Here is a 16,766-nt window from a genome sequence, read left to right as displayed (position 1 = left end):
GATATAACAAAATAATGATCTTGCTGTTTTTTTTTCAACATAACAGGATAATTAAGCCGTGATCTGGACATAACAGTCTGCTTATCTCGAGATAATGGGATAAAAAAAATATTTGCGAGTATGGCTCTTATCTTTATCTCCAGATTAATGGATCTTTTTTATGTTGAGATAACAGAACAATCATCCCGTTATCACGACATAATGGAATAACAATCTTGAGATAAGGGAGCTATGTTTTTTCAAGATAATTGGATACTTATTCAGTGATCTCCAGATAGCAAAGCTTTGTTATCTTGAGATAATATTATAAATATCCCAATATCTATATATCCCAATATATAAAAGTATGGCCTTTCTCGGCTTCTGTAGTAAACAAACAGGTCATACCCTAATTAGACGCCATATACCTGGATTTTTAATCAGCAACTGCATATAATTCCATATAGCCTACTATAGACACTATTAAACCACAATACACTCTAAATTAGAAACCAAAGAGTAAATACACACTGATACACTATGAGACACCTTTTACGAGATCATATATAATATATAATATCATAAATAAAACAATGTCATAGCAGATCCAGAATAATCTACGGTCAGAGTCCATTCTACAAATCAAGCTGTAATAGACATTTAATTCTACCAACATGGGCCTAGCTTCATTGGACAACATGGGCTGTAGGTGATGTTGCCTGTGTTGCAAATGGCCCATATTAAATAAACTTGTGTTTACTTAAATGGTCTCAAACTGAACCTGGGACCAGGCACTGGTCAGTGTCCCTCTGCCTTCCTGTCCACTGGGTCTTCGTCATTGATAATACAGGACAAGGTATGTTAATACATGGATACCAGAATAACGTATGGAGACATGGCAGACAACACATTTCCTCATCTTATACCACAGTCACCCGTTTGCACAAAGTATGTTTTCCAGCGAAGTCAAGAGCGGCCATACTCACATACTCTTTTTTTTAATCTCGTTATCTCGAGATAACGAGATAATGTCGTGATATCAAGATAACGGGTAACAGAGCTTTGTTTTCCTGAGATAACGGGATCATTATACTGTGATAACAAAGCTCTGTTATCTGGAGATAACAAGATGATTATTCTGTTATCTAAAGAAAACAAAGCTCTGTCATGTCAACATAACAAGATAAAAAAATATTTGTGAGTATGGCCTTTCTTGGCTTCCATAGGTTTCTATGGTTACCTGCAGTTAAATATATCTGGTGACTGACTTACAACAATGATGTTACTGTTGACAGGAAATATGTTTTTTAACAGATATCCACCAGCCAATCAAAAATTGTTATTTTTGGTGATACAACGAGCTTCATCTGCTACTAGACTCTTTATACTGCTGCCATCATTCAGTTTATCTCCCTCACACACACACACACACACGCACACACACACACCAGTGTTGTGCCTCCTGTGCCTTCCGTAGTGTTCATGTTCAGGTCAGTGTGACTGTGTCTGTGACTAAGATTTTACACTTGGTGCCTGGATCCAGTCCATGACCCTGAGCGAGCAGCTCTCTCCCCACACACAGGAAACGTGCTGTCCACAGAGCTAACAGTCATCAGCCCCGGCTGGAGACTGCATGGGCTGCTACAAGCAAGCAGTTTATTTAGCACTTTTCACAGACACCAGTCACAAAGTGCTTCGTGATGAAGAGATCACATCTGTCAACTCACTCTGGTCCTTTCAATCAAGATGTGTTCTGTGTCTTTTGCTTCATCTGGATTTGTGTGTTGACAAAATGCATCCTCAGCTTGTGATTGAGTTGTCATTGAACTTCATTTCTCTTGTTCCCTTAGAAGAAAGGATACTGTACTAACTGCCTTTCGTCCACTAGCAACAAGAGCCAAACTGTGGAAAAGTTGTATTATTCATCTGATTAAACCAAGCATCAACCTCAGAGGCTGAAAAATGAAGCCAACACTGAAGAACCAAAACCTGCAGTTCCTCTAACGACCACTAGAGTCTGGCTCCAACACTGAGTCAATCCCCATAGATTCCCATGTTAAAATGTCCAACTTAACAGCAGAAATAAACATGTTTACAGCCTGGTTCAAAAACTGTTTTGGTCTCTAGAGTTAATTTCCTCCTTCATGACAACTGTTTAAAGTCATGGAGAATTGAGGGCGTGGCCTCTTTGAGTGACAGGTGGGTGAGCTTATGCTTGTCACAAACCAGCATGCACTTAAGTCTCAGCTCCACACGCCCCTCCTATTTGACCATTTTTGCATTACATGGGAGTTAGGGGCGGAGTCAGACACTGCCAAGATGGTGACAGTGAAGCAGCTCATTCTGAGCTTCAAAACTGCTCTTCAGTTCTAAAAACAAACACAAGTTATTGTATTAGTCTTTACCTAACATTAAACTAAATTATTGTACGTCTCAAGTTGCAGCTGTCTGGCTGGAAGTGAAAACAATTACCTTCATTTACTGGACAATCTATTTTGTATGGAGATGATGATGGTGGAAGAAAAGGCTTGGGGCTTAGGGCAGGATGACGAAGATGGGAAATGTCCAGGGGCAGAGCAAGGAAAAGGGACTGAGCAGCGTCTGGCTGAAGGCAGTGAAGAGGGGAATGGATTCCTTGCAGGATGGTGTGGTCACATGAGTGGAGAAGTCAGGGCGGAGAGCCACAGGTGACTGAAGTCCAACAGGTAGGTGAGGTGAGAAGGGACATCACAGTCGGATGAGCACAGAACTGGACAGGCAGACAAAAAGCAGAGCTGGACGTGGCACACACTGGAGAGACAGAATACTGAAGCACAGGGACAAACAAACACAGCAAAGAATGCAAGGGAAACAGGACCAACAGGACCTCATCCTAACATATCCCATCTGGCTGGTCTTGGAACCACCCAGGGGTACCTGAACTTCAACACTTATTTGGTCCAGAGACTGATATCACTTCCTCTATTGATCAGATTGCCTTAAACATTTTTGCAGTCTATTGTCTGTCTATTGTGTGTTTGTCCTCTCAGTGTAATAAAGTGTACAAACAGGAGCATAATTATTAGTCTGTAGTTTATGTCATATTGAGGACTGGATCCTCTAGGGCCCCCCAGCAGGACTTGAGGCTTTAAGTCTTGTTTATCTGGAGGCTTCTGTGACTTCCTTTGAACGTACCAAAGCTCATGACCCTCGATTGTATTAAATGTCAAAGACACAAGGCTGTTCCCACGAAGATGGCTGTTTTTTCTAAATATCTGAGCACTTGACCTTTTGAAGGTACATTGTTTTTATCCGACAGCCACGTATTGTTGTCTCCTTGCAGCCACCACATCTGTTAGCATCAGATCCCGCAGCATCTTCACTGACACCAGCAGATCCCTGCACAACCTCAGGCCTGTATATTTCCTGGTGTGTGTTTAACAGTTAATACTGTTGCTCTCTTGTTTGTGAAGGTTGCTGCCGTCAGGGACGATTACTGGAGACATTTACGACCTTTCATGTCTTCGTTCCTCCACACATCACCTCCTGCTGTATTTTTTTCTGTGTTCACAGAAGTTCAGGTTTTCACTGTGGAGCAGCTGCTCTCTGCTCCACCTGTGACTGTTGAGATAATCTGATAAAGGAGGAACGGGAGCGATGGACAACCAGGCTTTCTCTGAGAAAACTCAATATCACAACACTGCAGTATGATATACACACTGAAGGCCAATTAAAATGTATTCTACCAAAAAACTCTATGTACGACTGCGTATTAGGCAGAGTGTGAATTATACAATGACAGTCAGAGGGGTCAAGCTTTTCTCGGGGAGCGAGGGATCCTGGTACATTGTAGGCACGTGCTTCAGTCAACTGCAGTTTTACAGTCCTTGCAGTATCTTGCTTGTTGAACTAAAGCTTTCAAATAAGTGTAGTGGACAAGAAAGTACAATATTTCCTGTGTTGTGGCATTTGGCTGACCATTGGTGGAAATATGATCACTCAGTCAGTCTGTCAGTGACATTCGCCATGATAGGGCCGGCCCTAGCTGTTGTGGTCCAACGAAAAAGGTAAAAAACTAACCAAACCACCACAACGGTTTGTTTTGGGGCATGAAGGGCAAGAATCACTGATGGAGTGAGGCAGAAACGTTCAACTAATGTCAAGGTTAAGACATGGTAGGGTTCAGTTTAGGGGTGTCTGAAATCATTGTACAAGATTCTTGAATATGATAAATATAAATTCGAAACTGGGGGGAGGGATTAATATTCTAAGAAAAAAAGCCTGACATTAACATTGTGAAGTTATGAGACAAAACTTTAGCTAGCATTAGCTAGCTGCCTGACACTGATGGGTCATAAGTTTCAGGGTCACTGGAGGTCATTAGTGACAAGGAATAGGATTTTGGTTTGGTTAACAAAAATATCTTGTGACATAAATCTAATCCAAACTTTATGCAGTGTCAGGTGAACCACAGTTTAAATGACCTACCACTGACAGACTGGGTCCCCGTGGATAAGGAGGGATTGGTACAATTTGGCCACTGCACTTATATGACAGGGTTAGGAGAAGCGTGTTTGTATGTAGGTGCCATACTCTCAACTCTCATACTCTTGAGTGAGCCACGAGGACAGTAGGATATGCAGAATACGTGTAAATTAACTGCTGATATTTGATACTTGAACCATTCAACAGTGTTTGTCACAGAAATCCTAGCCGATTTGAATCTGTAGCTGTTTCACAGAGGCCGTGAACACCAGCTGTGGTGCTCTACTTACAGCTGGACTTGGCAGCTAGATGAGTTGTGACAGGTTCAGTCCAGTATGAAGAATTCCACCTGAGGCTCCATCTTGGCGTCAGCCTGACCCTGCAAGCTTCTAGAAAGCTTTAGTGACACAACTCTGGTGGAAGTTTCTACACATTCACACTCAATCCTTAGATCTGGATTTACTAGACTGTTTTGGTTTTGTTTGAGCTGACCCGTGTTACATAATGTGGCACAGATGAATGAACATCTTAATATGATGCTTCAACTAGAGGTTAAAAAGGTTTATATGTAATTGAAAGCATATACAAAAAAGGCTCCAATAATCATAAAATTTCTTTTCCTTACCAATTATTTTAACATGCAACATACGGTATGTCAGATTTAATAAACTGTATTTCTCTCAACTCCATTGCGACGTTGGCAATCGTGTTAATAATGTCTCTCTGCAACTCCAGCACAGCATCTGTGAGGTCACACACACGTGGCCGACCTGGAGGGTTTTGCACAGTTTGCTCACAAGCAGTGGAGGCGGCCTCTCCACTCTCATCCTGTGTCCCCGAGAAGCCAATGTGGTCGTCGCCCCAATCTATGGAACATTTTGTTTAGTATAATTTACCATGTTCCATCTGTGTGTCTGTATCTCCCCCTGTGGTCATCCACAAGATCATGTAAAGCTGTGTGGCCCGAAATGGAAGCAATCTGTTCATCCATGCTTGATAAAACCCTCCTCCTGTCGTAATCTGACCATTTTTATTTTCCATGGTCCTTTGCTCAAATCTCACCCAGTTGATAGTCTCTGTTATCTTTTCCCACGTTGCATTTGTGCGTCTGTTTGTGATCCCACAACTAAGACCACCAAATAACACACATTTTCTTTTTTCAATTTCTCCAAAACGAGCCTCAATTTCACAATCGGCAAAGTGGCATTTGCTTCTTTTTTGTTGTTCTTTACTCTGCCATGCCTGAGAACCTGTGGCAGCCACATTTCATATTTTCATATTGTGTATGAATAACTGGGAGACATAAGCCGTCTCCCAATTCAGGGGCCGCATACTTCAGAGGCTGCATTTCAAGACTGGACCGTCCCATTTCGAAGGCTGCTTCAAATGCAGCCGATAACTGCGTCCTTCTTTATCCCGAGCAACAACACAGACAGAGAGCCCGAGGAGAACACTTTTAAATGTAAGTACTGGGTTTCAGCTCAGTTCAACCGCTGACGGTACAACTGTTCAAACTAATGGCCTGAAACCCTCTAGTTTTTGTGATAAAAAAAGAGGCATGTTGTCAAAGTTGCTAGGCAACAGGAGCCTCGCTTTGCGACACAACGTTAACGGTGGGCACAACTGGAGACGCACAGCGAAAAGTCCTCCGTGAACCACACTGTTTCGTTTCAGCTTGGCTTTCGTGGGCCGAGGATTTAGCCCCTGAATCGGGGACCCAGCTATAGTTGAAGACGTGAATCTGCACAGAGTTTTATGCATCTGACCCCAGGGGCCACCAAATCCAGGCCAGAAATCCTGAAGGTTTTAACTTAATTGGACACGGCTCCTGTGTGTCAGGGGGAAATGGAAATGAACAGTTACACCGACGCCTGAGGTCAACAGAGAATGTGCACATTAGAGAGGATGAGTGGCAGGATGATGTGTCTTGTGTCACAGTGAACTGAAGATGTCACCCACTACAGGGAGAACAGTCACCAACATCATGTGAAGACCAGAAGAGGAGAAGCTGCTCATCTCAGTTTATCTTCCATGATGTCAATCAACGACATGTGACTTTATTCTCAAAATAAATCCTTTACAGAATCATTCATGTAAGAAATGAACTTGTTTCCGTATAATCTTTCCTCATGTGCTGAGTTCCCCTCGCAGTGACGATGTGGGGGTGAATGTGGAGGCAGGAGGTAGATACAGCTCTGGTTTCTTCGGACAGATGATCACTGTACAGACTGTATGTGGCATTTGTTGACATTTATGGTTCAGAACATTTACAGCAGACTGTCACATTCATCCTCTGTGGACACGTGATTGTTACACTGAGGGATGCTGACAGCCACACATAGCTGGCTTACATACACTACATGTGTGTCTGTGTGTGTGTATGTGTTTGTGTGTGTGTGTGTGTGTGGGTGGGGGAGGGTGTCCAGAGAAATTAAGGTGGGTCGCCATGACAGCTCCTGGTTGAAACTGTAGCGTTTGAGACAGCGAGCAGAGAGTGTGTGGCGTGAACGCGGAAGGCCCATGTCGTCTGTCACATGATCATTTTCTCTCTCTGCTTCATATCGTGCGTTAACGTCTCGACAATGAATGTGAGGACTTGACTCCTGTCACAGGCTGCTCTTTCATTTCCTGCCTGTGAGGACACCATAGTGTCAATAAAGCTGTTTTGAAGAGACGGTGTCAGTCTTTTTACTAAATATAAACATGCTTTATCTATAATTTAAATTTTTTCCAAAACATTGAATTCCTGCACAGTGTAACATGTTGTCTACAGTATACAGTAGGTAGCAGTTCATGTGAGCCCGATGTTAGAGACCTTCAGCAGTGCGACAGTTTTATATCACCCTGACACGACTTCATAAATCTCTCTGTGGCTGCAGACGTCTTCTTCATGTGTCAGAACAGAAGCAGTGAGGTGTGTTTGTGCTCCTTCCCTCGTACGACACCCCGACACTATCCAGTGGATTCTCCCATTTCAGCTTTTATATTTATATGATCAGAACAAAACGTTTCCTCCCCTCACATTTTTTACACCTGTGTCAAACTGACTGAGCAGGAATGGTTCACATTTACATTATTAATCTTTAGTTAAGCAGCCCCAAGCATCAAGGCTGAAAACTGAAGCCAACACTGAAGAACTAAAAAATGCAGTTCCTCTAATGACCTCTAACCTCCAGCTCTTTGTCTATTGAGCAATGGCTGCACTGGGACCAGTAAACTATAGTTGCAGTGGCTCAGTTTTAATATCCCTGTGCCAGCTCACCTGTCAAACGCTGACTGATGGTAAAGCCCCATCAGACTGTTTGATGTATGTCTCACATAAAGAACATGTCATGGTTAATGAGGCATTCTTATGAAGGACTGAGCTTAATGAGACCAAGTTATTAAGGAGTATCAATCAAACATTTCATTTAGAAGAACCAGGGTGGTTTATCTTTATATACTCTACGCTTTACTTCACCACAATATAGTACAAAGGCCATTTCTTAAGTTCTGATGTTTTGCAGAATAATTGATGATTATTTTGTGATAGCAGCGGCAGGTTTTCTTAAGGTTCGTGAAGGAGGTTCTGTTCGGTCAAGCTGTCCGTCTCTTAGCTGAACTGTCTCTCGCTCACGGCTGACCTGTGTAGGGGTCAAAGTTGAAGCAGTCGACAGTCAATCACAGATGATGGACATGCTGACCAAACGCTGTTATTAAGCTCAGAGCCAGGGCCCTAACTTTGGGGCCAAAACACTGGCTTTTACCCCAGTTAATGTCAACATGAGTGTGTTTTTGCAGAAGCCCGACACAGATCTTAACACTGTGGCAGCATCATGTTAAGGGTGTGTGTGTGGAATTTATCAAGTTCAAGTTCACCTCTTTAGAAATGGTTCATTTGCATATCATTAACATATTCAGGTTACGAGAAACAAGCTTGTATTTATGTGCGTATCTTTACGTCTGTGTGAGGAAGAAGTGAGATTTCAAAAAAAAAAAGGTGATAAGCACATTGACTAAAGCTGGACAGACAAGACGAACAGAGGCCTCCAGCTCCAGAACTGTGGCTCTGAATAACGTTGTGTCGTTGTGGTTCTGGCTCTGAGAGATGTATTCTTTTTAGATGTAATTACTCTGGTTTTGTGAGAAACCTGTAAGGACCTCCAGTAACACCCCCTCCACCGGTCACCCCCAGCCTGGGTACATACTCCCATTTCCTGTCTTTCTACAACGGACAAATCAATTTCCTCTTTACTCTGTAATGTAGAAACAGGTTTAAACAACATCCACTGTCATTGTGATGTGTCAGTCTGCTGATTGTTCCAGGACGCAGGGGGAAATGAGCTGAGGACGCCATCTTCTGGTCAAATATGTCCAAGCAGCACCTGCCTGTGTAAATACAGTTCAGCAACAGGACAAACTGCAGCCTGCTAAATGACTGTAAAGTTGAATCAGCACCTCTCTGGTTAGGAGTGGCTCATGTTGTTTTCCTGGAGTCACAGCAGTTGCCATGGAGATGGACAGCACAACAGAGAGATCTGTCATGATGTTTTCATCTCATATCTTATGCGAGTCTGGACTAAAGCACATCTGTCCATATTACCTACCATTTAACTTTATCACATCTACTACACAGTTAAAGAGTCAAAGGAAACTTACACAACCTGCAAAATAAACCAAACTCTACATACAGATAGGTTTATAGACCTTAATAGCAGATTGCAGGTGTTTCACTTGATATTATATCTGTCCCTTTATTCTGTTTAGCCCTGAAGAAGAAGAACATGTGAACTTGTCCTTTAACTTATTGAGTTTCTTTTCAGTCCATGGACTAGGAAACCAAAACAGAAGAAAATAAATGTCTATTTGTCTAAATCCAGTTTAGTCTGGATCCAAAACCAACAGGTTCAGGATCCACTGCCTAATACTGTATTTATTTTAGCATATTCATATCTGTCTTTACTATTTATTATACACACACAACAGACCTAACATGTTTGAATATAAAGAACTTGTATCTAAACTAATTGTCCTCTCACATGTTTGTCTGTATCAGGACCAGAAGTCCAGTCCAGTCCTCCCCAGTGTTGGACCAGCACCTGCCTTTTCTTCTGGGTCTGGCCTCATCAATCATCAACAAACACATTACAGTAACACCATGTATTAATTAAAAATATTATCCCTGCACAGAACACATTTTGTCTGTCCTGTGATCTTTTGCACATCCTGATCAGCAGGAGTTTTGTCAACACTTTCCGACATAGTTTTTTTCATTGTTATGTACATTGTTTCATGTATATTTCTCTTTTTGACTGTTGCAGTATTTTACCTTTTTATTGCTATTTCCTGTTAATATGTTTATTGGATACCGCACCAAACACCAAGCCAAATATCTTATAAATAAAAACCTACCTGGCAATAAACCTTATTACTGATTCTGCCTTTGTGATGATGTCACATTATACCTTTAAGGTTTAAGTAAACCTACCCAATATGAGAGAGAAGTTTATCCCCACAGTGGCTATCAGGGAAAATGGTGCAGGATCCTTGAGGTTATAATTACCTCAAGCACACGTGTTCACACTGCCAGCTGCTTCCTACTTCTTTAGCTGTAAAACACCTCATATAAACATCAGCCTGAAGCTCAGAAACTCTGGTGACCAAATGGCCCCAAGTAGCCACTTTATTAGCTCCTGCCTCAGGCCAGATTTGTGTCATTTCTGTTTATCATAATTAATGGAACGGTTTGTGTCAGATTTTCAGAGTAAAATGCATTAGATTGTTAATACAGACTTAAAGAGACCAATACTGTGTAGATGGTAAGTGCATTTCCCAATAGCTGCCTTGGTCCTGTGTATTTTGCTCTGCTCCTCTGATCCACTTGTCACTTCCCTCAGGTTCAGGACTTCCTCTGTCATTCTCCATCCATCCACCAGATGTCCTCAGACTCTCACCAGTCCCAGCACCGCACTCCATCAGGGGCTTCGGAAAGTACTCAGTCCCCTTCACTCTTTTAAACACTTACGGTAATTGTGTTGGAGATTTAATTGTAGGAGGGAAGTCAATGACTGCTGTCCTGTTTGTGGAGCTGTTGAGGCTCACAGAGAAATGACAGACAATATAAGACAGTGGTAAAGATATAGATATGTATAAGGTATAACAAGATACAACAATGTTTCAAACTAAGTGATGAACACTGAGAATAACGCAGGTGGTGTTGATGAAAAAGTGAAAAAAATGAAAAGTTTGACATGAAAAATTATTAATATTGACATTATTATTTGACATGATAATAGTATTCATTTGTAATGTCTTGGGGGAGAAACAATCAATGGGCCTCATTCACCAACCATTCTTAAGAAGAAATTTCTTCTTAAAACCAACTTACACAGTTTTTACAAAGATTCTGACATTCAACAATGTTTTCTTATTAGGCAGTTGTTCGTAGGTAATAACAGAATCTACGCACATTCAAGAGCACTCTTATGCACATTTGAGTGCTGACATGTTTGAGCAAGATAAGTGGTTATTGCGTTTTCTTCTGTTCTACAGATTTAATTAAATTACAATAATATTTTTGTCATTTATAATATTTAAAAAAAAATACCTTTGATTATCTTACAAAGCATTATGGCCTTCTAAAATAAATGAACGCTACATTAACATTTAACTCGTTTGCGGCTCACTTCCTGCAGCAGTACCTCCACTTCAGAACTACTAAAGTTCCTTTTGCATTTTGATTCCGGTGCTCCGTCTTTAGATTTTCATTTTGGCATTTCCTCAACTTTCCCTTACGATATCTCTTTGTGATTTCTGTCTGTGTCTGCACACGACCCTTCAGTGTCATGTCCTTTTAAGGGCATTTTCTGGTGTTTACCTATGTTAATTAGGTGGGGGTAATATCAGGTTATGAGGTCAAGGTAAGGTTGAGTTGCCTCACTTCTGTTTTGTCATCATTGGAATGTGTGATATCAATATTGTTCACTTCCTGTGCCTTTTAACTATGATGGAACCTTTTCATATAAACTGGTCAGAACTTCACATACAGCAGAATTACTCAGTTACCTGATTCATTTACACAGTGAACAAATGAGAACAGAAATCTTCTCAGCATGGACACAAGTGGAACAAACAACGACACAAAGCAAAGCGACGAACCTGTCCCGTGTTCGTGGACCAGGGACAGTGAAGTCCTCAACACAGCTGTGTCAACTGAAACAGTCTGTAGAGACAAACAAAACACAAGCTGCGATGAAAATGGAAGCAGAGGCAGCTGTATCAACTGCTGTGACCACTGAGACACAGCCTAGAGTGGAATTTAAAACCTTGTCAGTGCCAAAGGTATTACCCCCAGCTGGCTAAAGTCCAGGCTGCTTTTCTACCAAGGACCAGGATACAGTAAAAAACAAAGACCAGGCTACAATGAACAACAAAATCCAGACTACAATAACTACCAAAGAAATGCCTGCAAAAAATACCAGCAACAATTCCAGCCTACAACACTGACTAGACTAAAGTCTGCAGTAACTTCCTAACCCCAGTCTTTCCAAGCCTGGAATCCTGGAAAGACCACAGCTAACTACCCAAGTCAAGCCTGCAGTAAATACCAAACCAAAGCATGTGACATTTCAACTCTAACCATTTCCCGTTGGAAATACCAACGTTGGGTCCGAGGTCAAAAAAGACATGACCGAACAGAACCTCCTTCAAGTACCCGAGTAAGAGTTAAATGAGCAGAAGGGGGAGAGAATATGTCCATGCTGGTAAAAGAAAAGCTTGAATTGACCAGTGAGGTTGAGAAATCGAAAGAACTGCTCCAATATCGAGCAAGTGAAGCAAACCAGGAGACAGCAGTCCTAGTTGCTGAGCTGTCCAAAATGGGGAAAATGGAAAGGGACGCTGCCCAACAAATACACAAACTAGAGGAAGCTCTCCAGGCTGAAACGGAGAAGATGAAAGAGGCCAAGAGATGCCTAGCCATACAGCTAGTGGAAACATCCAAGGTCAAATCTGCACTGGCCCACGCCGAAGACTACCTGGTAAAGTCACAACACCAGTGAGAGGTGGAAAAGTCTCGTCCCCTGGCTGAACAAGAGCAAGAAATCTCCAGGCTTAAGGCAGTGTTTGTCCAGGACCTGGAGGACAAAAACTTGAATGGGAGACAGAGAAGTCCTATCTCTTGATTCAGCAAATGCAGGAAACCTCCGGCCTCAAGGCAGCATTGAAAGGCTCCAGTGGAGTGAGGAGAGGTCCTGCCTGGAGTCTCTCAGGGACTTCAAGCAGGCTGAGAAAGCCAAGGACGAAGACAGTGCTACGGCTGGACTGATGGGAGGAATAATCGATCTAGAAAATCAGATGGAAAGAAGAGATCTAAGTGGAAACGGTTCCGTCAGTTCTTTAGTAGAACAAAGACCCAACGTCACTCTAACCTCTCAACCTGATATTACCCCTAATCATCTAACCCCCACCCCTACCCCAAATCTCTCCCTCCCTCTCTCCCTTCGTCTCTCTCTCTCTCTAAACCCAACCGGTTGAGGCAGATGGCCATCCACCCAGAGCCTGGTTCTGCTCAGGGTTTCTGCCTGTTAAGGGAGTTATTTCTTTGCCACTGTCGACAAGTTCTTGCTCATGGGAAAATGTTAGGTAAATAACCCCCCCCCTCCCCTACCTCAAACCCTAACCTTAAGACTTTTTTTTTTCTTTTTTAAACAAATACAAAATGTATAATTATAAATTTATTCATTAATGAATTTGAGTTGATATTTTACATACATTCCCAGCAAGAACAATGGTTGTTTCTCCCCCGAGACATTACATATGAATACTATTATCATGTCAAATATTCATTAATAATTTATCATATCAAACTTTTCATCTTTTATTTGATCAACACCACCTGCACAGGAACCTTCAGACAGTTAGTCTCAAATTACAAGGGAGTCCAATTCTAATGATTTCATCACAAATATATTATATTTGACAAGTTGATTCTAATCAATAATTAATATTTCATCAGTATCAATCAGTAGTTAACATAGGAAAATAAACAGTTATCTTCATGTGGCAGGAATGGGTTTCTGTAGGATCCCATACAGTATATTTCTGTACCTGACACAGGTGGAGGTCACAAGTTACATCTGTCCTGGTTAACAAAATAAGTTTTTTTGAGTGTTTCTAAAAATCAGTAATTTTACTCTTACTTACTTACTTGTCTCAAGTATTCACCACATTTAAAATTGTGATCGTTTCAAAGTAAAACAACAGTCACATGATGAAGTCATGAAAAACAGGGTGAAGCTGCATCAACTGAAAGGAGCCAGATCAGCAGCTGCAGCAGAGAAGAAGCTGCTGGTGCCACTAGAGGGCAGAGCTCCATGTGTAGAGAGGAGACATTCTCAGCTGCTCATACATGCTCATACAAATACAGTCAGACACATGTTCTACATGTTTACAGGATCCAACTGACATGCACAAAAAGCAGATCCACAAATGTGTAAATTAAGTTTAGTACTTGATGTGCACCCAGTATCAGTGACATATACCCTCAGTGAAAAAGTATAAATAACTGGTGCTGAGGTTGAGGGACACACTGGCTCATCTGCTTCCATTATATTTGTATCAGGAGGCTCTGAAGTCAGCTTGCTGTGTTATTGATACGGATGGGAATCGAGAACCATTTCCAATTTATGCTTTACGATCCCCTTATCAATGCCTTCCACTTAGTTCTGCATGCCATGCAAAACAATGACGTCACGCTCGCGTGAGAGGCTGTCAGCACGAACGACAACGAAGGATTCGAGGAAGTGTGGCTTAATTTCACACAAACGACGCCAACAGCGATACGTGCAATGTCTGTGGAACTAAGATTTCAAGCAAAGGTGGAAACACCAGCAACATGCTGAAATATTTGTAGATGCAGCAGGACATTAAATATCAGGAGTGCCGTGTGTTTGACACTCTACGGCACCGGTCAACGAGTGCTTCCCAGTCTCAGCACAGCAATGAAGGTACGTATTAGTGATGTGTAGGTCGTGTATGAGCTGGCTCTTTTAAACGAGAGACTTTTTTTTTTTTTTTTTTTTAGTAAATTAATACAAGGAACCTAGAAGCACCCCCTCCACGAGGGGTTGAACAACTACAGAGCAGTTATCTATCTTGTTCAGTGTTCAAGAACTCATAATAAAATTTGTGTTGTTGACACTGGAAACCTGTATAGGACTACTTTTTTCCACACGGAAAAATCCACAGGAATCAATACGGGAATCCATAAAGAATCGGACTGATAAGCAGAATCGATATTGGCATTGGCATCATCAATAAAATCAATTCCCATCCCTAGTTATTGATGGTCATCACTTAGTTTGAAACATGGTGGTGTTCCACAACATCCTGGATCTGTCTGCATATAATGCATACGTGGTGTGGATGGCGATCGACCCGGCCTGGAATCGGGGGAAATGCTTCAAGAGGCGACTCTTCCTGGCAGAGCCTGGGAAAGCTTTAGCGACTCCTCTCAACAGCGACAGTGCTGTCAACCCCCCCCCCCCCCCACCCCCCCAACAAGGACAGGGGTAAAAGAGGAAGAGATGCAAGCTCTGTTCCCCCGAGAGACAATAAAACAAGACTGACATTCTACAAATGTGATGCCTACGTTTGCAAAGCACACTCCAACCTGACTGTACAAAATGCCACTCACACACAGATGTTCTGTGAATTTGGTCTCTGTTTTGATTATTATAATTTTCAGTGCTCTACTCTTTGTATATTCACTGCAGTTATTCATGTTCACCACTAGTTGGAGACATTGTTTGCAGCATTAAAAGGTGTTAAATAAAATTTGGTGATGATTATGTTAGAATGATGTTTTTTGAGTTAATGTAAGCAGTTAAACCAGACACCAAAGTAAGGGGGGAGAAACAAATATAATACAAAATCGACCTTAGGACTGTTGAGTTTAGTCAGCGGGTTAACCACAGCAGAAAAGTTCCTACAGAAATCTCTGTAGTAGCCAGTCATACCTAAGAAACGCCACAATGCACGCCTGGTGGTTGGAACAGGGAATTCACTACTGGCAGTAACTTTCGCCTCGATGGAATGGACCTGACCTTGACCAACCTGCCTGCCCAAGTATGTGACGGTGCCCTTCCCAAACTCACTTTTGGCCAGATTCAGAGTGAGATGCTTTTGCAAGTCGGCTGAACACTTCGGTTAACATTCTCAGGTGTTCAGCCAAGGTAGCGGAGTGGAAAATCAAATCATCCAACTAAGCATTGCAATTGTTCACACCAGCCAGAACAGTATTTACCAACCGTTGGAAGGTAGCAGGGGCGTTGCACATCCCAAATGCCATAACGGTATATTGTAAAAAATAATCTGGAGTTATGAAGGCAGAGATTTCTGACGCCCGCTCCGTCAGCCAATAACCTTTAAGTAAATCTAATTTACTGACAAACTTGGCAGAGCCCAAGTTATCCATGCAATCTTCCATTCCTGGCAATGGATATGAATTCGGGCACGTTGACTGCATTGACCTTCCTGAAATCAGTAATAAACCTTCCAACAGACAGGGTGAGCTCCAAGAGCCAGAGCTGGGTATGGCCAATCCATGTTCTAGCAGATACTGGGTCTCCTTTCTCACCAGATGTTTTTATCGGATTTACCCGGTAGTAGTGTTGTTTGATTGGTTTGGCATCCCTCATGGCTATGTCATGTTTTAATACAGTGGTTTGAGTGGGAATATCGCCAAACAGACATGGAAGCTATGCAACTAGAGCTATAATATCACGTTGTTTAACTTCTAGATAGCTGAGCTGACACGGCAACACTTCCAGCATCTCTGAATTTGGCAACCGCACATTCAGTGTGGAGGAAGTGCACGCAGATAAACCATCCTCATCATCTGGACAAATCTCGGTTACCACGAGCGCAGAGCAGCCATTTGTCAGGACCGCAGAGCCAGTCTTATCATCCCGAGAGTGATACAGCTTTAACATATTTATGTGACAGACTCAAGTTTTTTGCTTTCTGTCAGGAGTGCTGATGACATAATCTGTATCACTCAGCTTCTGGTGGATACTGTATGGTCCGGAGAAGCACGCAGAGAGAGCGGAGCGAGGGATTGGTAATAGAGCCAACACTTTAGCGCCAACGAAATGTCGGGCTACAGCCGAACGGTCGAACCGAATTTTCATCTCCACCTGGGAGCTAGCCAGCGCTTTCTGTGCACAGGCACAGTCGTGATATAAACGCTCACGTAATCTGCTCATGTAATCCAACACATTACCTTCCGCGGAGGACTCTGCCGAGAAGAATTTTTCCTTCAGTGCCTTCAGAGGACCACAAAC

Source organism: Seriola aureovittata, chromosome 13 (assembly GCF_021018895.1).
Source record: "Seriola aureovittata isolate HTS-2021-v1 ecotype China chromosome 13, ASM2101889v1, whole genome shotgun sequence".
Classification (NCBI taxonomy): domain Eukaryota; kingdom Metazoa; phylum Chordata; class Actinopteri; order Carangiformes; family Carangidae; genus Seriola; species Seriola aureovittata.
The sequence above is the reverse complement of the archived record's forward strand: the minus strand, read 5'-3'. Positions refer to the sequence as shown.